Source organism: Terrapene carolina, unplaced genomic scaffold (assembly GCF_002925995.2).
Source record: "Terrapene carolina triunguis isolate 2854851 unplaced genomic scaffold, T_m_triunguis-2.0 Scaffold233, whole genome shotgun sequence".
In the NCBI taxonomy this organism is placed as follows: Eukaryota; Metazoa; Chordata; order Testudines; family Emydidae; genus Terrapene; species Terrapene triunguis.
This window is the reverse complement of record NW_020664584.1, coordinates 12,021,904-12,042,477: the sequence shown is the minus strand read 5'-3', so window position 1 is coordinate 12,042,477 and position 20,574 is coordinate 12,021,904. Positions and strand designations below refer to the sequence as shown.

Genomic DNA, 20,574 nt, shown 5'->3' with positions numbered 1-20,574 from the left:
CCCTTTATATATCAAATTTTGTGTGTATGATTCAAGTTTCTACAAATCAGTGAATGAGATTGTGTCCTTGTGCAACAAGTCTTCGGGGTCTTATTCTTGCTTGAAACTATTTGGAATATTGAACTGATAGCCATAATGTAAAAACAGGGTTGCAGGCTAACCTGACTATGTGTGTACGGTTTTATATTGCATTTTATAGGGTTCCAGATCTCTCTTTTAGGAGCTAGAGAACCCTTTGTAGAATATAATCAGTTATCTAATTCCCAGTTTGCTCTCCCTGCAGTATTTTGTTGTTTCAGTCCGAGGGTGACCTATGCCAACTGTCCAGCCTGCCAAGTACTCCTTTTATGACACTGGAAAACAAAGCTTCAGCAGGCAGAGGCTGAGCCCTCCTGGTGCACGAAAGGTCTGAAGTACAAATAAGCTGATGGAAAATCCCGTGCAACCTGAAGACTAGCACAAATTTAACCACCCCTATGAATCTGAGCGCAAGAACACCAGCCTCTACTAGGCAAACATCCTGCTCGATGAGATCCACTTCTGCAAACAATGAACCGCGGCGCTCCGGGAGCCCCCAGGGCCTGCCGTGCACACAGCCAGGTTACATAAGGCGGCCCGTGCTCGCGGGATGCTCAGGCCCAGCCAACGCCGCGCTCCGGGAGGCGGAGAGGAGCGGAGCAGAAAGGGAGGCTGGCTGGGTGGCTCTCACCCCCTCCTGCGCCCTAGCGCACCGACACGGAGCCACAACCAACTGCAGCTGTGGCGGCCAGCCCCGGGAGGGAAGGGCCCTGCAGGCCGGCCCCCGCCCGACACCGCGCAAGGGTCCCTTGCCCTGCCGGCATGCAGCTGGGAGCAGTGCCCCCGGCGCCGGCCCCAGCCCGCACTCCGCTCTCGCCGGGGCAGCAGGGGAGGCAGACCTAGCCCGCCGCCCGTCAGACCCCAACACCCCGCGGGCTGTGGGGCGCACCGGCCCGACCCACCTCTGCTCTTCCCGCGCGATCCGCACCCAGCGCAGCAGCGGGCAAGGTGTGGGGTCTGGGCGGGCCAGCGCGGCTCTGGCACCCTGATCTCCCAGCTCCTCCCCGGGGCGGGGACGCTGCGCCAGGAGGCCTGGCTCGGGGGAGGAGAACGCTCCCCAGCCCGGATCGCCGCCAGCGCCGGGCTCTCTCCGCCCCAGCAGCTGCTCGGCGAGGGGCCACGAACTCCAGAGTCTGTTCTGCCTGCAGCAGGAAACTTCCTCCAGCCCCGGCGAGGGGCACTGCCAGCTCCTTGGGCGGCTCCCAACAGCGACGGGAAGGGGCAGGCTATTGGGAAGCGCAGTCGGGGTAGCGGCTGAAGAGGGGACAGGGATCCCGGTAACAGCGAAGAGGAACAGTGGCAGGATTATGCGGGGTCTGAGAGCAGAAGCCAGGGAAAACGCTGAGGTTGCAGCTTCCATTGGTGACAATGAGCGAGCTGTGCCTGTGTGTTCGCTCCATGCCGTGAGCTAACTGACCAGTTTGACTTAGATAAACACTAGTTGGAGGAAAGAGACCGAGGACTACATGTGGCACCTTAGAGACTAACACATTTATTTGGGCATAAGCTTTCGTGGGCTAAAACCCACTTCATCGGATGCATGGAGTGCAAAATATAGGAGGAAGATATACACAGAGAACATGAAAAAATGGGTGTTGCCATACCAACTCTAAGGAGACTAATCAATTAAGGTGGGCTATTATCAGGAGAAAAAAAAAACTTTCCTAGTGATAATCAGGATGGCCCATTTCAAACAGTTGACAAGAAGGTGTGAATAACAGTAGGGGAAAATTTAGCACGGGGAAATAGTTTTTACTTTGTGTAATGACCTATCCATTCCCAGTCTTTATTCAAGCCTAATTTAATGGTGTCCAGTTTGCAAATTAATTCCAGTTCTGCAGTTTCTCGTTGGAGTCTGTTTTGAAGTTTTTTTGTTGGAGTATTGCGACTTTTAGGTCTGTAATTGAGTGACCAGGGAGGTTGAAGTGTTCTCCAACTGGTTTTTGAATGTTATAATTCTTGACATCTGATTTGTGTCCATTTATTCTTTTGCATGGAGACTGTCCGGTTTGGCCAATGTACATGGCAGAGGGGCAATGCTGGCATATATCACATTGGTAGATGTGCAGGTGAACGAGCCTCTGAGGGTGTGGTTGATGTGATTAGGTCCTCTGATGGTGTCCCTTGAATAGATATGTGGACAGAGTTGGCAATGGGCTTTATTGCAAGGATAGGTTCCTGGGTTAGTGTTTTTGTTGTGTGGTTGCTGGTAAGTATTTGCTTCAGGTTGGGGGGGCTGTCTGTAAGCGAGGACTGGCCTGTCTCCCAAGATCTGTGAGAGTGAGGGATCGTCCTTCAGGATAGGTTGTAGATCCTTGATGATGCACTTGAGAGGTTTTGGTTGGGGGCTAAAGGCTAGTGGCGTTCTGTTACTTTCTTTGTTGGGCCTGTCCTGGAGTAGGTGACTTCTGGGTATTCTTATGGCTCTGTCAGTCTGTTTCTTCACTTCAGCAAGTAGGTAGTGTAGTTTTAAGAACGCTTGATAGAGATCTTGTAGGTGTTTCCAATCCCTCAGACAGAGACAAAGACAAATCAGAGGCTAAACTGATCCTAGGGCTCGAATCAAGCTAATGGGTGTTCTGGGAACCCAGGTATTTAGGGGAGGATGGTGTTGATGGTGTCAGAGTCGTCCAGAAGCCATGCAGTCCTCCTTACAAATATAGCCCTGGATGAACAAAGCATTTACTAGAGCACTAAGTGCTTGTGATGTCAACTACTGCAGAAAAATCTAGTTGAAGTGAAATCTTAAATGAAGTTTTCTTACAAAGCTGGTTTTGGGAGAGGGAAGTTTTCTCATTTCCTTTCTTCAGCCCTCAAGTACAGATAAGAAAATAGGCTCAGACTAGCAGAGTTGTCTCCAAGGGAATAGAAAATCCCTCCTGCTGAACCCCCACTAAATTTGAGGATTGTGCCTGAAAACTAAATATACATGTTCTGAAACTGCTTGGCCATACAGAGTTCTCTACAATGCTTAATGCTAGAGTAGACTTCTGAAATATTAACCACAACAAATACGTCATGGTACTTTAAGCAGTTTTCTCCCTTTCCTGACAGTCTTTCAATTTGAAGAAATTAGTTAAAATCTTAATCCTCCATTGTGGGTCAGATTGCTGGGTATGAAATATACAAAAAAGAAAATGATCAGGTAAGCAAGAAGTTTTCCATTCTAGAGCCCCTTCACAGCCATCAAAATTTATGAAGGGATGTGAAATAAGCACCTAAAAGAGAGAGGATAATTACATAATAAAAAGAGCCACTAGGATGCTGAATGTAGACAGATTTTAAGAGATTACTGAGGCAGTGCAGGTTGTGGCACACTCCTTGCAAATACCACTACCACCACATGGCTGCCTTGTAGGTTATATCATCAGAAGCATAAGAGCTTTCTGCCAGTGAAGTGATTAATCCTCACACAGATTAGCCAATAAACCCTTAGTGAAGTTAGAACTTCAGCGTGCTCCGGTCCAACTCAGAAGATTTTCAAGCTTTCTTGTCCTTCTTTCTTGAGTGACAGGTCACTAATAGTATTTGATTGCTTCTTTGAGTCAAACGTATCCTGCAGTGCCTTTGTGTATATCCAAGGTGTGCCACTCTTGTGGTATTTCTATTTAAATTTATTTATTCTTAGCTTCTTCTGTGGTGTTCATCACTACATTATCTGAGCATGAGAAAATACACAAGTCCAACACTCCTGTGAGGTATTATCATTGTTTTACAGATGAGGAACTGAAGTAGAAAAGTTGGTGACTTGCCCAAGTTCACACAGGAAGTCTGTGGCAGAGCCAGGAATCTTACTTGGCTCTACTGCTTCCAACTCCAGGCCTTTAATCTCAAGGCCATCCTTCTCAGGGAACTTTTAAGTAGACAGAGAGGAGTTACGTCTTCACTAGCACTTAAGCAGTTGTCCTTGCTACTTCAGGGAGAAACATTGCTGAAAAATGTCAGCAACGATTCAGTTTCCCACTGTAGACAAAGCTTGCACATTTGTTTTAATATTCAGCAGCTCACACAAGTGTTCCTTGTGAACTGTTCTTAGACCGACTTGTCTAAGGTGATTTTCTTCCATCTTCTAAATTATTCCACTTGCTTCTGCAGTAGAAATCTCTCTACTGGTATCAAGGAGGCTTGGTCTAGAAATCTGTCCTGTTGCAAAAGGAAGAATGAAAGTCCCATCTATGAGGAATGGAGGATAGCACACATTTCTTGAGCTTCACAGCTACTTTGGGGAATCCCCCGGACAAAATAGCTGCCAAACAGTTTGTCTTCAGAGTCCTTTGATGCTATTTGGTCTGTATATATGCTTCCAAGGCAGAGCAAAACATGTCTGACTACCTTATTACATGCCATGAGATAAATAAGGCTTACAGGGAAATCGCTGAAAGCTATCTTTAACCTCGTCACTCCAAGACATGGAATACCTAAACTTGTCTATCCAAGCAATCATACGGAGGGTGAGGCAGAACCAGTGCCGAGACACACAGTGAAGAGTAAAAGCCTTAGAATTATGCTGAAAGAATGACTTCTGTCTGTAATCCTTTGGGGGATGAATAACCGTTGGCAGGTGATCACTGTATCTCTGACAGAGATCAGTTTTGGAAGTGACATAGTCCTTCTTGCCATTGCTGTTCTGTACCCAGAAGAATTATAAAGAGATGCACGCCAGTAACCCAACTGAGCATTGTAAATCTCACTAAGATTTAATAAAAAATATTCTTAACAGGTTGCAAAAAGTTATTGCAAACTGTAGTAAACCAAAAGTACAATATTTGTAAATGAGGTTACTACAATGAGTGCTATAACAATACACGTATATATAAAGATAAACACTCTCTCTCATTATATATATATATATATATATATATGTATGTTTATTTAGCATTATCAGAATTGGGGAGGGTCTATTTAATCTTTCTGAGGACCGAGTCGGTACACATATAAAGCCACAGGTATTTAATCATTAGTCATCTTATTCAACTCATTGTTGTAGCAAGTGATTTTAACAAAAAATTAATTTCCCTTTTAAGTGTGTTTTATAATTTAATACAGTTATTTGGCCAATCACTCAAGACTGATCATCATTTAACCCACATGTGACGGATATTAGTCGCGTTGCTTGATACAGTACTGTACAGCACTCAGATCCTACAGTGCTGAGAGGGTATGAAAACTGATGTAGAGTAGAATGTAGTGAAGCTTTAGGAAAAGTGGACAAGACACCCTAGTTCCATTCCCACATGTGAGTAAGCTACTATCCCATATTGGTACTATTGACCTTCCGTGTCACATTCTTTGGCAGCATTCAACCACAAACGGGCTCTGCACACAGCCTCAAAAGTCTACCATTACCTCTGACAAACTAATCAGTTTCTCTCAAGTCAGGCTAACAACAGAACTCAAGATCCTTTTTCCAAATCCACCTACATACAGTTCCTCCCCAGCCCAGCATAGAATATAGAACAAATTTAATCTCAAGTCTATGTAGTTCTTTGGAGCCCTAATATATTTGCTCCAATTCCCCAGAGCAGACACGTCAGTACAACTTTGTACAATGTCTATCATTAGGAAAGAGAGAAGGGTAAAAAGGTCAGTTAGCCCAGGCTTCTTAGCCAGGATTCTTAAACTTTACATATTGCCAGCCGTAAAAATTGCACACAGAAAAGGAAATACCGAAAAAGAGTAATTTCCACCTTCAGCCCCATTTGTGCACTCAGAGATACAGGACAAAATAGAGCCTAATGAAGTAAAAGGAGGGGCTGCTCAGCAAACAGAACCATCTCTGTTTAGGCTTCAGTATCTCCAAGTAACAGACATCCTTTGCAGGAAGACAGTCATCACTCCTTGATTTGTGTTTGCACACAGTACAAATCAAATACATAAATGCACGTTTCAAATTTGTATTAAAAGCGGACAAGCAAATATGAAACTGCCCCATCTCACAAAATGAAGCCTTATTTGAATCTTTAAAGAAAAAAAGTGAAACTCAGCCTTACCTCCCAAATGATCCCTCATCTTCCTTCCTACTTTCTCTCGTTAAAATCACCAATATCTTAATTTAAACCATGTGAGCTCAGATGCCACAGTGATGGGCACTTAAAAATGTTATCATAATAGGATGTGGCAGCACCCGAAGTCTCCACCGGGCCCAGCTGTTGCTCAGTTTTAGCTACAGTGTGAAGATTTGCCTTGAAAAGTATCTCAGATTGAACCATTTTTATCTGGGAAGTTCCAAAGCAGAAGAGATCTCTCTTTTCAGAGAGTAAGTGGCTTTTCCCATAAGAACATCATCTTCTGGGTCTAATCAAAGGAGATTACCAAATGTAATGTTAAGCAAACAGGGCCTAGTGGAGAGACAGCAAGACTTCATACCGAGTCCAGCTGCTCCTGAGGAAAGTAGAGAGGAGCCTTCCCTTGAAGACCGTATTCTTTCTGAAACAACTGTCATCTTAGTAGTAAGGGGAAAGTTTTTATTGCCACTGGAGGCAGCATACAAGAGGACGAACTAGAGAAAGGGTAACCCCTTCATAGGTTCAGAAAAACATCCACACTTCTCTAAATTGACAAACCTTGAGGCTCAACACGTGTTTATTTGTTGCTGCCCAGACGAAATCCCCAGAGCTCTCATGCTAGTTTCCTCATCTGCTACGTTCATTTTGGCAGTGACCAAAATCCATCTACATCTCATAGCTATTCAGTGCACTGTATTAAGTAAGATGATATCAGTCAAATTCTTGAACATGTCGATCAGAAAATCACCAACATAACTTGCAACCTAATTATCAGTTCCAGCAGAAAGACCAAAGGTTACACGGTCTATTGAGAATAGAGGGCTGTATGGGTCAGATTGGAAGCACATGGCTGGAGTAGTTTGAGGAAGCTTGTACTTCTGCTGCCTGTATGTGAATAGAGGGCGAGGGCTCAAGGTCTGACAAAGGTATATTCATTCCAAACAGACGTATAAAATTTAGTTCTGCTAGATACCCCACTTGCTCTTTTGCTACTTCATTCAGAATTCTAGAGTAGCCCACAATAAGTCCTAGAATTCTTAAGTCTTCACTTGTTTTAATAATAGGGTTCATTTGGGGGGAGCAATGTGGTTTCCTTTAGCATTTGCTTTACTTCCCTAAGCCATATGTTTTTGGGATCTACTCTCCCATTCTTCTTGGTAAAACAGTAAAGTATAAGTTAGTTACTGTATTACTTGTATCTTGAGCTTTTGTCATAATAAGCAATGGACTGATAGAATATCTCAATATAGCAATCCCTTCCATTCTTTTTTCTCTCTTCCATAAAGCTTCCTCTCAATATCCTTAAGAGGCCAGTGAAGGAATCCTGAAGGCCTCCAGTTCCTCAAGGATCAGCATTTTATTTGTCACTATGCTTTCATCTAACACATCCACCCATTTTTAAAAACATGTGGTGGTTTTGCACATCTCTTCCTGTTGTCCCACACAACCCTCTTTCAGTTTTCATTGTTTCTGCTCCCCCAAAACTGCCCTTTGACAAAGGAGTCAGACAGAATACTCCCAAGACCACAGTGCTTCACCATCAGCACTAGTCAAACACTAGAATACTGCAGGATTACTTAGTTTCACTCGGATGCCCTTTAAAAAGGGCAGATACTACGAAATAAAGGCTTTAGTCTCTATGATTCGTATGCAAAGGGAAGTCTGAACTTCCAGGCCACGGGTGAAGAGGCAGGAATGTGGTGATCCTAGGATGAGTATCAAGCCTTATGTACTTAAACTAAAAGGGGCTTTCCATTTTTTGTGTAGCCTTCCTCTTTTCTTTTTAAAGTACACATTTATTTAGTAACAAACCAAGACACTTCAGTCACCTTGCAAACTCAAGCCTACATTTCATTAGCATAATGTACATGGCCATCTCAGAAATAAAGTAATCAATAAGTTACCTTTTGGTTAAGGAGGGCCACATTCCCACTGATCCTCAATCACCTGAACTCTTCAAAGTATTAGTGTGCTTCAAAAATTGCACATATATGCAAACTAAATGTAACTCTCAGACTTCTGATAAGTTACAATGCTGCTTTTAGTGCCACAAAGGTTGTACGCTACTGGAATTATTGCTGGATCACTCCCCAAAGTTAAAAAAAGTTACTAACCTGTTCCATAACTGTTGTTCACCACATTTCTATTCCACTCCTGGTGTCTGTGTGTTCAGCACACAGCCGTCAGAAACCTTTTCCCTCAGTTGTACCCATTGAGGGCTCAAGCTCCCCTGCTGCTGGCGCTACTGCATGCAGGTTTAAAGGGTAGAGCTGCCCCCAACCCCCCTTTCTGACCAGAACTCTGATGTAGAAGGGTAGGAGGGTGGGTCATGGAATGGACACATACAACAAATCTCAAAGAACAGCCGTTATGGAACAGGTTAGTAACTGTTTTTCTCTTCAAGTGATTGTACATATGGATTCCGCTCTTGGTGACTCACTAGCTGTAGAACAGCAGGTGGGATCAGAGTCTATTTCAATAAAGATTATAGAACAACTTGATCCACTCTAGCATCGTCTCTGGAGTCCTGAGGCACAGCATAGTGGGAGGCAAACGTGAACTGAGGTCCAGGTTGCCGCTCTACAAATGTCTACAATTGGAATTTGTGTCAGAAAGGCCGAAAGCAATTGTGACCTTGTTGAACGAGCTGTGACTGTTGGGTGGTGCAACATTAGCCAAATCATAACATGCTTATATAGGACGCAATCCAGGAAAAAATTATTTGGGTGGAGATTGATTGACTTCTTACTCTGTCAGCCACTAATATGAACAACTGGGAAGATTAAAAAAGTGTCTGGTTCTATCTAGGTAAAATGTCAAGGCTCTTCTGACCTCTCTTTGTACATGGCCTCAGGCAGAAAACAGGCAAATAAATTGCCTGGTTGATGTGAAAGAGGAAACCATCTTAGGGAGGAACTTTGGATGAGGGTGCAGGCAAACCTTGTCCTTAAAAAAAGGATCATATATGGAGGTTCTGAAATTAATGCCTGCAGCTCTCCTACTTTCTGGCCAATGGAATGACCACCGGAAATGCCACCTTCATTGACCGAAGCAACAGCAAACAGGTCTTGACAATACAAAGTTTAGCTCCCATAGGGGAACAGAGTCTGGCACTTGAGATTATAATTTGACTAAGCCCTTAAACAACCTTATGGACATGTCATTGGAGAAAATAGAGTGATTGTTCACTTTAGGATGGAACACTGAAATAGCAGCTAGATGTACTTTGATGGAACTACCCATCAAACCTTGGTGCTTCAGATATAATAAGTAATCCACAAACAGAACACCTGAACGTACACCAGCTGGATCTGTCGACCGATCTAGGGAAGTGAGGGCACTCTTACCACAGAGTCCAACTGATGCCAGCCAGTCCTGCAGAGTTCTGAGTTGTAGTCTGGTGTACTGAACCACATAGGTGACCCAGAACCCTCAAACAATTTTGTGCTATTGTGACTGGGCAAGCCTTCAAACCTATGCAAATTGAATTGCCTGAAACCTGACACTGAAAGAAAGGCATTGGCTTGAAAGGAGTCCAGTACAGCCCCAATAAATTCTATCCTCTGGACTGGGGTGAGGGCAGATTTTTCTGTGTTGATTATCAGTCCCAGAGCATTGAACATTGACTGGATCATGGCAACACTGCTCTGTACTTGCTGTTTGGTCTGGCCCTTGACAAGCCAGTTGTCTAGGTAAGGGTAAACCTGCACTCCTGATCTTCAGAAGAATGCAGCTACTACTGCCATGACCTTTGTAAAGACCCTGGAAGCTGCTGACAGGCCAAAAAGTAGTATAGTGAACTGGTAATGATTTTGATTTACCAGAAATCAGAGGTACTTCCTGTGAGCTTGATTGATTGCCACATGGAAGTAGGCATCTTTCAAGTTGAGGTCAGTGTACTGGTCCCCAAGATCCAGGGAACGGATGACAGGAGCTAGCGTGACCATGCAAAACTTTATCCTTTTTAAAAATCTGTTGTGTTGATGCAGGTCTAAAATTGATCCGAGATCCCCTTACCCCTTTGCTTTTGGAATTGGGAAATACTGGGAATAAAACCCCTTCCCTCTGAAATCACATGGAACCTCCTCTATGGCTCCCAAGTGAAGGAGTAATTGACTTCCGGGATAAGGAGTTTCTTGTGAGAGTGGTCTGTAAAGAGGGGCACGGAGGGAGGGGTAGAAGCAAACGGGAGAGTCTATTCCACTTACACAGTACTCAAGACCCACTGGTCCAAAAGTAATCTGAGATCAAGAACTGTGGAAATGGGACAGATGGTTTGCAAAGGTCAGGGGGGTTGGGTCTGGAGATATGTTGACCTTGAGTGGTCCATCAAAACTGCCTCTTCGGAGTTCCCAGGTGTCTTGAGTGGCCGAGAACCCAAGTAGCAGGAGACCTACACCTATAACCCCTGAACCTCTTTTTTGATAGGTCCTGCTGAGGAAAAGTAATGGAAAATCAGGGTGTCTACTGTGGACGACAGTGCTTCCTGTCTCCTGCAGGCATGTACCAACCTAAGGACTTTAGAGTGGCTCTAGATTCCTTAAGTCCATGAAGCCTGCTGTCCATTTGGTCTGAGAATAAAGAAGGACCCTTGAATGGCAAGTCCTGGATAGTGCTCGGTATGTCAGGGGAGACCAGAAGACTGCAACCAGGATGATCTACACATGGCCACTGCGGAAGCCAGGGTTCAAGTTGCTGAGTCTGCTACATCCAGCCCTGTCTGCAGTGGTGTTCTCCTGACTAATCTACCCTCATTGACTAGGGAACCGAACTCCTGTCTAGCGTTCTCTGAACTTTTCTCTGAACCTGGAAGCAGCTCTCTGAACTTTTCCATTGAGCCCCATAAATTAAAATCATACTGCCCCAGCAAAGCCTGTTGGTTAGTGATACACCAAATAAATCTTTCTGCCAAATAAGTCCAGCTTTTTAGCATCCTTTGATTTAGAGTGGCAGTCTTGTGCCCTTGATGCTTGTTCTAATTAGTCATGGTCACAACTAAAGAGCCTGGTGGTGGGTGAGTATAGAGGTATTCAAAACCTTGGGAGGGTACATAATATTTTCTTTCTGCCCTTTTTAAGGTGGGAGGCAGTGAAGATGGAGTCTGCTACCGAGCCTTTATAGGCTCTCGTATTGCCTCAGTAATTGGCAGAGCTACCCTGCAGGGACCCACCATTGATAAAATGTCAACCTGATGATGTGAAGACTCTCTGACCTCTTTGAACTGTAAACCTAATTCTGCAGCCACTCTCTTGAGCAATTCCTGATAAAACTTTAAAATCATCAGGAGGAGGAGGAGAAGTGTACTAGATGAAATGGCTTCATCTGGTGAGGGCAAAGAGGAAGCCAAGACTGGAGGGGGTATAACCTTCTCTACTGCCTGTTGCTCTGGCACCTCCGCCTGATACTGTACCCGGCCCAGTACCACACTCTGGGATTTGAGCCATTCAGTACATAGACTCGCTCTTCTAGACAAGGGCACTGATACACACGGTGTGGGAGAAGATCTGGAAGTGGGGGAAACCCCTCAGGGTTACAAAAGGGCCACTGATATAGAGCAGGGCCCCACTATCCTGGTCACATTCCCATGGGAGTTCCCACTGAAGCATCACAGTGGTCAGCAGGAAGAGAGGATCTAAGCAGAGACCAGGAGGTGCTGCTTTGTGTTTGAGATACATACGACCCCACCTCCAATCCAACTAGGAGGATATCTATTCTTCTGACTATGGTGGAGCTGATCCCATTGGTGCCGGGGATGAGTGCTGGGAGCCAGGTGATGCGCAGAGTAACGCCATTGTGGCAGGCTTCCCCTGGGAAGCAGGCAACGGCAGTGCTGGAGATTGAATCTCTGGCAGTGGTGGGGGGGGGACTGGACTCTTGTAAGGATGGCGACACCGTGCACTGATAGGCAAAGCAGGTTTCTTGCTGCTGCAAATGCCTCTGGGGTAATCACACCAAGATAGTCTCTTGTGGTGCAGAAGAAGTTGACCCTGCCACTTCTGGCACCAGGCTCAGAGTCCCCTACAGCACCAGGGCCAACTTACGCACAGATTTGGAGGAGGAGTGCTCAGGTTTCTAGTGCACTCCACTTGATGGCTTCTTGACCCTCTTCCCAAATTTAGAATTGGAGGAGACCTTCTCTGGAAGGTTTGTATTTTTTCCTAGGTACAGGCAAGAGAGAACAGTGCTGGGCTTCTGTTAACTCCAGAGGGAGCACACTGAAGCTGCAGCACTCGGCACCAAGTTAGATCGGGAGAGCCTCAAGACAGCGCCGACAGTGGCCTGAGCACTGCCTTCATCAGCCTAGCCTTCTTTGTCCTAGGCTTGAATTCCCTGCAAATCGGGCACTGGTCCTTCACATGTGTCTCTCCCAAGCACTGCAAGCAGCTATTATGTGGGTTACTCACTGGCATAGGCCAGGAGCAAGAAGCCTACAGCTTGAAACTCAGTGACTAGGGCATAACTCAGTACCGTATCTAGAAAAAACTCCAAATGGGGAAACGTCCAAAAAAACTTTTTTAAATTAACAGAACTAAAACTTACTATCCTAACAAGACTAAGAACTAGACTAACTATATACACACACACACACACACTATGTTCACACAAAGGCTGAGAAACAAACTGTTCTTGTATAGAAGAGAGTTCCAACAACTGTCACGGTAAGAAGGAAGTGAGGGGGACTAGGGACAGCTCTGCGCTCAGACCTGCATACAGTGGCATGTGGAAGCAGGGAGAGCTCAAGCTGCCCAACAGGTACCTCTGAGGGAAAATGTTTCCGACGGCTATATGCTGGGTGCGCAGACACCAAGAGTGGAATACACATGTGCAACCACTCGAAGAATGCATTAATTTATCTGTGAACATTTCCCCCGATGCCATCCTCCCTTGGAAGGAAGATATCCGATTCCAAGAGTGGGGCTACTGTGCACAAGCTTAGTCTCAGTTCATAGATGCAAGCCAACTCAAGCATGCCAAACGATTGCCACAATCAGTAACTTGGAAACATTCCAATTGAGATGACTTGGCAATCAAGTTTTATAAAAAACAAATCCTCAAAATGTTTTTGGAAAAGTACAGAGAAGCAACCCTTGAACATGCATTGCTTACGCACTGCTTTGAAGAGTTGTCTAATGCATTTTGAGTCTGATACAGCATTCCAGAAGATTCTGGATTCTTCAACACTATTTGTGTAGAGGTTTCTATGCAAAAGAAATTGATCTCCTTGATATAAAAGGGGCACTTCATTTATACCACTGCAACTCTGATACTGAAGCTTAAATTCAATCAATTTTATGGGTGAAGTTAATTTGTATAATATATCCAGGGCCCCACACTATTTCATAATTCTGCAACTGCTCCTTGCTACCAAATCCTAGCTTTCATTTTTTAAAAAAATATTCTTCTAGCCCTTATAGTTATGAAAAGAAACTTGATGTTTTAAAGTGTAAACCAATGAAGTGGTGCCCGCCTGTGTCTGCAGAGAGCCTGGAGCTCTGAGAGATTTGAACTGTCCCACTCATCTCAGTCAGTAAAAACTTTGCAAGCCTTCAATTGTTCCTTCTTCCTTTCTTTTAGTCCAGCATTTCCCAAGTTCATGAAAGAAGAGTCCCACTTCAGAGAAAGGAAACTAATAGCTACCTCTGACCCTTCTCCAATGCCACCATATGTTGTTAAAGGCCTACTCAATTTATACATCTGCAACACCCACACTAGTCCTTTAGACACCCCCAGTAATTACACCCCAAATGTTTGAGAATGGCTGGTGTAACCCTTCAATATAGGATAATTATTTTACTGCTCATTTAAGAAGTAACATGTTGACATTTAAAGTTTCATCATTCGCATTCGAGTTAACATCCATTGAAATGAATGGAGCAGTTTGCAACTCAGATATTAGTTCAGGTTCTCTTCTGACTCAGGCGGACTTCATTGGTTCAGTTACACTTCTTTCATGTTTTGAAAGTACTTTTCACAATCATACCAGCTAGAAATTACTTGTTCACAGGCTGCTAAAGTCTTCAAAATTTGGTTATTCTAAAACATGGCTGTCCCAATTTTCAGGATTCGGTTTTATTCTCTCAATTAAATTAAAGATGTTCCTGTTATGACTGTCTAAAGACTGGTTTTGGACCATTTTTGTCAGAGTTTCGCCTTTTTATTTTTTAGTGTGTCTGACTCACTTCATTTTATATGTTTTGTCTTGGCCTTGCTTTTATATAAATTAAAATGTCTCTGCCATCAGTCAAAACAAAACTGCAAAATTTCAAATTCAAGTAAAGATTCTAATACCTAAATAATATGGATATTGACCAGCTGGTTTGAAATCCACATCTGATCACGCAGATTAGCACTAGTCTAGTTCTCCACTAGCACGGTCTGCTATTGAGCACTCACTGGGTATCTCTACACTGCAATTAGACACTCATGGCTGGCTCGTGCCAGCTGACTGGCTCATGGATCTCAGGCTAAGCGGTTGTTTAATTGTGATGTAGAGCAGTGGTTCTCAAACTTTTGTACTGGTGACCCCTTTCACATAGCAAGCCTGTGTGCGACCCCCCATTATAAATTAAAAACACTTTTTTACATATTTAACACCATTATAAATGCTGGAGGCAAAGCGGGGTTTGGAGTGGAGGCTGACAGCTCGCGACCCCCCCATGTAATAACCTCGTGACCCACTGAGGGGTCCCAACCCCCAGTTTGAGAACCCCTGGTGTAGAGGTTCAGGCTTGGGCTGCAGCCCAAGCTCTGGGACCCTCAGACCTTGCAGGCTCCTAGAATAAAGGCCCCAGCCTGAATGTCTACACCACAGTTAAACAACCCCTTAGCCCAAGCCCCACAAGCCAGAGTATTCTGGCACAAGTCACTTGCAGGTGTCTAATAGCAGTGTAGACATACAATCGCAGTGGGTATCCGTAAACTGTTTTGTTCCTGGTCATTACCCAATCCTTCAAGCCAACAGAGAATAGCTTTTTAGGGATGAGCAATATCTGCACTTGGGCCATTCATTGGTATCTATAGCAAGCCCTAGCTTATGATTTGCTGCATATAGCAGACTTACTTTGACTAAGCTCATTGTGGAAAACCTTCATTTTATTAGCGCAGCCCTGCACAACAGTATTTTCACCTACAGTAATAGATCCTGATGGTCAGAGTGGCCTGATGGTTAAAAGCTTATATGTGCATGCAGTTAAATTTTGATAGTCCAGTAGATTCATAGAATCAGGGTTGGAAGGGACCTCAGCAGGTCATCTAATCCAACCCCCTGCTCAGAGCAAGACCAATTCCCAGACAGTCCTCTTGGTGGACAGAAAAAAGTTGCCATTATCTGACAGTTGCCAATAAGCTAAAGGCAGGTTTGCCAGACTGCAGCCAGGGATGGAAGTGCTAGGATGTGCCCATACTGGGCCCCAAGGTACGCTGTGGGCAGTGGCAGGGAGGGGGCCACTACCCAGATGTTGGGGCTTTCCACGGGGGGGGGGTGAGGGGAGGGACTGAGGGAATACAGAGCTGTACCATACCTCTCCCTGTGCTCTCTGGGTTGCATCCTACTCTGACACCGTGACACCAGGGACCCAGGCTCTGCATGTCCCAGCAGCCCTGTTCCCCATAGAAAGCCACAGGCAGGTTTACAGGACTAGACAGAAAAGGCAGTGATGGATGTGCTGAGCCCTGGCTCTCAGCCTGGAGAGTGCAGGGAAAGGTACCATGCACCCCCCCAGCGCTTCCCTGTCTGCAGCCCCGCAAACCAGGCTGCAGCTGACGCTCAGCCCAACCCCCCAAATCTACCTGCAGCCCAGGCTTTCCATAAAACAAGTTAGTAGCCAGCATGCCTGTTGCTCATATCCAGATCAATTAACATTATAGTCAATTGGACAGTATCTGTTCCATGCAAAATGTTTTTATTAACCAAAAGTTATCTGGGTTATCAAGCAGAATCCCCTGTATTTTGAATACCTGTAGTTTGCATGTTGCCATAATGGACCCATTCTTTTTAGTAACTAGGAGTAAAAGCATTGAAACCACATGAATTGTAATTGGTGTAACCTGGGGAATCTGGCATCCATGTGATCAAGGGCAGCTTTAAGCCTATACATTTAATTTTTCTGCAGCTAAGTGAACAAAGACCCAGAGAAGGTTAGCCCTTATTATTTGTATTACAGTAGCACCACTATTCTAGGCATGTAGTAAGGGACAGTCGCTTCCCCAAAGAGTTTCAATCTAAATAGACAAAGCAGACAAAGGGGGAGGAAAAGGAAGTATTATCCCCATTTCACAGACGAGAAAATTAGGCTATGTCTACACTAGCACTTCTGTTGGTAAAACTTTTGTTGGTCAGGGGTGTGGGGGAAAAAAAAAAACAACTGACCGACAGGAGTTTCACCGACAAAAGCGCCAGTGTGGACAGCACGATGTCAGCAGGAGACGTTCTCCCGCCGATATAGCTACCGCCGCTCGTTGGGGGTGGTTTAATTATGACAGCTTGAGCAAACATGGAATGAGGCCACTCTTCACATTTCTCTCTCTAGTCAACTCTGCAGTCTGCCTTTCACCCAATTCATTCTTCTGAAATCACGGTCGCTAAAGTTACTTCTGACCTCCACCTGGTCAAGTCTAACAGCTCTTCTCTGTCCTCATTCTTCTGGAATCATTTACTGCCTTTAACAAAGGCTACTGGCTCTTCCTCCACACATCTCCATGCTCTTCTGAGAAAATGCATCTTGGCACTCATATTTCTGACTACTCTCACTTTTCTTTCCAAAGGCTCTATTTTCCTTTCTTATACTCTCATAACAGGAAAGGAGAATAGCGTGTTCTGTCTTCTTCTCCTTCTATAGTCTAGGTGATTTCATCTACTGCCATGAGTTCAACTATTACCTTGATGCTATCTACAAATACACTGTTCCATCACAGCTGCTCACCTTCTGTGCAGTCCTGCACCTATAGGTGCATCTCCAATACCTTCTCCTGGAAAGCATCACTGCCACTTTAAGCTCAATGTTGGAATCAGATATTCTTTCTTCTCCCCATTCTCTATTAATATCAACCTTACAGTCACCCAGGTTCATAATCTTGATTTTTCTCCAATCACATTCATACCCATGACAAATCCCATTGGTGGTGGTTCTACATTTCCAGTGTTCTTCCTTCGTCTTTTTGGCCATAATAATCCTCCTCTGGCAATTTCCTGCCTTACCCACTGCAACTTCCTCTCTTCCCAAATGCAGCTCTTCCTTTATTTGCACACAAATCTTCCCTTTTCCCATCCCCACTTTTCTAAAATATCTGGTTTGGCTTCCCCTCCTTCCATATGGAACTGAATCTTCACTTCATTTACAAAGCACTTCAAGAACTCTGCTCCTACTATTCCCCCCCTCCCCTTACCATATTCTCTCTGCCCACAATTCCCAAAGTCAGGTTTTTCATGCCATGCTTTGTGCCTGGAACAGCCTCAAATAAATGTATGCCAAACACAGCCCATCTCTTTAATAAACCCTTAAAAAAAAAAGCCATCCTTTTAATGAAGCATTCTAGTTGATCATACATCATTCTGTGTTTGTTCTGCATTGTCCATATTCATGGTTTTATACTGTACGTGCTTCAGGGCAGGAACTTATGGGAACGTACATATATTTCATAGTGGGGTATGCTGTATAAACAGCATGAATACCATTTTAGTGACTTCTTACGCAAGACAGAGTCTTTCATAGGAGGTCCATCAGCAGCACCCAGTCTGCAAAAGATTTGTAGTGATGCCAATTAAGACGATCAATTGAGGGATTAAGCTTAGCAATAACATCAGTGATATAACGCTATTAAGCCCTAACTGTGAAGTGATATCCTGGCCACATGCTTCTTTTGTCCTGCACTGTACTAAAAATGATTGAGATAGGCGACTAGAGGTCCAGAATCAATTCCTTTAGAATATTTTGAGATATTCTGGACTTCTCGGACGACTGCCGTCGTGGAATTAGTGAGGTTGTCTCACTAATAGCCATCTACATACTCCAACCCCTTGCAGGTTGATCATATTTTCAAAGTGAAAAGCTGACACTATGGAGGGGAAAAGGGTCACGGGGAAGAATTTTGATGGAGAACAAAAGATTATCGGGAAGTTGTCTCTTCCTTTTCCCCCATTCACAATGAACAAAAGGGACACTTTATAGTAAAGGGCAAGATGGGAGAACACAGTATTTACCCTTGTGTCCCCCCTTTGCTGTTCTCTTCTAGGCCCAATCTCTCCCTGACTATTCTACCTCTCCTCCCCACATACACCAGTAAACCTACCACCTCATTCACCACACACACACACACAATCTGCCACCACAACCCACTCCCCTGCTGTCTCAGAATCAGGCTAGCCCAAAGGCTTGTGCTCCCTGCTCTAACTACTCCCTCCTCTACTTACTGCCCACATGCTGCAAGGACTCCAGGGGGTGCATATGGCTGCAGACAGCCCCAATACTCCGCAGCATATTGTCACAGAAAACCTGTATTTTCAAATGAATTCCTTCCACTTCAACTGGAGGTGTTTTGCAGGGATAGGAGTCCCCCAGTAGTGGCAGGTACTGCACCCTGCAGTACAGCCACCATAGTACTTAGTTATGACATTATTGATGGGTCTTAGCTCCCTTTGGCCCTAACAAACAGTACGTGTCACTGCATCTACTTAGAGTAATACTAGCTAGTCTCAGAATAAGGTGAAATATCCCAATATAAAATGTTTAATTCATTAGACTGATAACTCCAAGACGGTGAACATATTTCTTTTCATTTGGTGTTCACTGAGGAAGAAAAATCAAGCTAAGTTTGGGTGAGTAAAGTTTAATATTTATAAAGGTACAAAAGATATATTTGTTGCACAGTAGAAAATATCTGGCTTATTACTGGTATTATAGTAGCAACTAACAAGGATCAGAGAGACACATTGGACTAGACATTAATGAAAATTATAGGTACAGGGAAGGAGATGCCACACCACGTCATAAAGCCAGGCCAAAACACTGGGCAGGTACTGTATTTTAACAGCAATTACTGCTTATGCCCATGCCTTTTCTCCACCAGTATGCCCCTCATATCTGTATTCTTCCATTATACAGGAGCATCAAGATTTGGAATAGATTTTTTTATTGTTTGAAATATCCGGTCCTCATTTCGCTTTCATGAACCGAACAGGAGAGAGACAAAGTCATACTCTCCCAAGTTACACCCCTTCAGAACACTAAACTGAGATACCACTCAGTGGTCTGTGCAGGACTTCCTGATACAATCACCCTACTCCTTTCATGCACTCTGACCACCAGGGAAAGAATTACTGTTGAAACTTAAGTTATCCTTACTTTCAAAATTAATCACCCCACTGAGATAAATGGGGCAGTTCACATCTTTTGGAGCTCTCTCACATTGCCTGCAAATCAGATGCACTTTTCTAGTAATGACATAATTCTACTCTCAGTTCAGTTTGAAGTGGTCTTTGCAGCCATAAGGACTACAGACTTAAATTATTCTAAAATGAAAATTCTGGCCTTAGAGCAAAAAAATGACAGCTAACAAAAAAGTACCCAGTCTCCAAAAACCAGCCTCTTTGTTAGGGGAACGAAGAGTGATGTCACAAAGTCTCTCTCCCTCCTTAAGAATGAGTATGCCCACCTGCCTCAGTTGTGAGTAAAGAGAATTGCTCCTCAGTTTAAACATTTGTGTGACATTCAAATCTGCCAGAGATCGTGCCAATGTTCTCCAGCAAAGAGAAGAGAATTAGGACCAAATTTCAGGTATTAAACTTAAAAAAAAAAAAAAAAAACAATATAGGACATTTCTACGAACTCCTGAAGGTACACTTTTAGGTATATGCTTTAAAGTCTTTTTATTTAAATATAATACTAGTCAATTTGGCCAGTTTACCTAAAACAGGGGTAGGCAACCTATGGCACGCGTGCCAAATGTGGCATGCGAGCTGATTTTCAGTGGCACTCACACTGCCCGGGTCCTGGCCACCGGTCCGGGGGGCTCTGCATTTTCATTTAATTTTAAATGAAGCTTCTTAAACATTTTAAAAACCTTATTTACTTTACATACAACAATAGTTTAATTATATATTATAGACTTATAGAAAGAGACCTTCTAAAAACGTTAAAATGTATTACTGGCACGCGAAACCTTAAATTAGAGTGAATAAATGAAGACTCGGCACACCACTTCTGAAAGGTTGCCGACCCCTGACCTAAAATATTTTTTATACCCAAACTGTGTTTGACCTGGGACAAAATAGAAGGGGGAGGAAATGATGGTGACTATTCTTTATAAAAAAAAATTGTATATCAAATTGTGTTAATCTTTAAGAACAAACAACATCTAGGGCAGGATTTTCAAAAGTGCTCAGCATTGACTTAACTGCTCCCCCTGAAGTAAATATATTTTATCCTTTACTTAATGGAAGCAGATTTAGGCCCATGATGAACTCTCATGAAAAATAGACCATATGGGATTTTCA

The 20,574-nt window shown here is 44.0% G+C and overlaps 1 protein-coding gene across 5 annotated transcripts in view; it reads right to left on the bottom strand.

Annotated features, from left to right (window-relative positions):
- CPNE1 (copine 1) overlaps window positions 1–20,574 on the bottom strand; it is a 93,561-nt gene that overhangs the window by 51,641 nt on the left and 21,346 nt on the right. Inside the window, exon 1 of one of the 5 annotated variants that reach the window (XM_024206229.2) lies at window positions 981–1,071. The exons of the other annotated variants lie outside the window; for them this stretch is intronic. The gene's annotated coding sequence lies outside the window, so the exon portion shown is untranslated. Of the gene's footprint in view, window positions 1–980; window positions 1,072–20,574 lie in introns of those variants that run through there. 5 annotated transcript variants of the gene reach the window in all.